General features: G+C 42.7%; 1 non-coding gene across 1 annotated transcript; it reads right to left on the bottom strand.

Moving 5' to 3' along the window:
- Nucleotides 1-649: 649 nt before the first annotated feature.
- On the bottom strand, nucleotides 650-751 carry LOC111758991 (U6 spliceosomal RNA). Its single transcript, XR_002793095.2, has one exon. It is a non-coding gene; the product is annotated as a U6 spliceosomal RNA (small nuclear RNA).
- Nucleotides 752-1,608: the final 857 nt, after the last annotated feature.

A 1,608-nucleotide genomic window follows, 5' to 3' on the forward strand; every position in this document is an offset into this window, starting at 1 on the left:
GATTTTCTCTGGTCCACGCAACTTCAAACTGTCACAGTAACTGCTTCCCTGTGCCCATGAAATGCTTTTTTGAGACCCTGCTGCACCCTCCAGTATTGACTTCATATCGGCAAAGCCCACCCCTGCCTTTTCCACTGAAGTCCTGCTAGGCAGACCCTCAAGTATCATTGCATACAGGCGATTCCCCAAATACGGTTGTATAAGTCACTGTCTCAGGCTATTCCACCGATGCACAAAAACTTCCCTGTAAAATGAATGGATAGCTGCTGCCTTCTGAATGACCCCAGCCCTTAATCTGTACTTATCTAATGTCAACTAAAGCTTGTTTCCTTGTGATTCCATTATATACATGCTTTCTCCTATGACCCCAAAGGCAGAAATCCCATTTTATTTCCATTTGCCTCATCTGTAAACACTGAAGTCATGTAATATAGGGCATCCTCCCTGTCTGCAGTCCCAGCATTGAGGCAGTTCACACTAGGTTCACACAAATGGCAGAGGCTGTCCCTCAAACCAAATAATGTGTTGAACTCTTGCCATGTATGCACAAAAGCACCTAGCTTTGAACATGTTATATGAAAATACGCTATGTTCTCATATATGAAGAATATGTTACATTGTATTTGTTAGCCCGAACCCAGCCTGTGGCAACACTGTCCCTCAAATAACATCCCGACTTTGATGCAGGGGACATGCTAATCTTCTCTGTAGTGTTCCAATTTTAGCATAGATGCTGTGCTAGAATGAGCATAAACCACAGTTCATGCATAGGGCCTGACTTCTTTCTATCGATCTAAATGAAAACCATTTTCCTATCCCACCAACTCCGTTTGTGCCTGATATCCAACTGGCATAAGCTCCTCAAATTCCACCACTATAAGGGACTTCCCTGGAAGGAAAATCTTAGTAGTCGGAGCAATGTAGAGGCGAGAAAGACCCCGGATTGACCAAAACCTATGCGCTGCTGCATTCCTGCATCCTGGACCTACATCCCACCATCATCACCACTATTCCCAAGAGAAACGCTGAAGGGGATGCTAAAGAAGATAAAGCCAAGCCATAGAGAATATCTGCAAGGTTATCCACTACACCTGCTCCTCCAAAATTAGAATCCAAACCTAAAAGGCCCCTGCAAAGAGGGAGAGATGGTACCCAAAAGAGAAAAGGGAAAAGCTGATACAAGGATGGAAATAACCCTGCAGAAAATGGAGATGCCAAAACAAACCAGACACAGAAAGCTGAAGGTGCTGGAGATGCCAAGTGAAGTGTTTGAATTTTCTTATAACTGTGTACTTCTCGTGACTGAACAGTTTGAAAAACTATTTTTTAATCAAGTTTAATAAAAATGTAGAATTCTGTTATACCTTTTTAAAGCTAGGTTGTTAGCACAGAGAACAATTCACTGTTGCTTTTTGGGGAAGGGATAAATGTCACTAATAGAATGTCTCAGAAGCTGGATTGATAAGGGAGAAAACACCTTTCCCCTCTAGTTTTTTTTTAATCTCCCCCCTTGTGGCTTGCTTGCTGTCTGCTCTCTGTGTCCATTTGCTGTGCACTTTTCTGTGTGTATGCATTTTTATTTTTATTTATCCGCCCTCCCCCCTTGTA

This window comes from Dasypus novemcinctus, chromosome X, assembly GCF_030445035.2.
Source record: "Dasypus novemcinctus isolate mDasNov1 chromosome X, mDasNov1.1.hap2, whole genome shotgun sequence".
Lineage (NCBI taxonomy): Eukaryota > Metazoa > Chordata > Mammalia > Cingulata > Dasypodidae > Dasypus > Dasypus novemcinctus.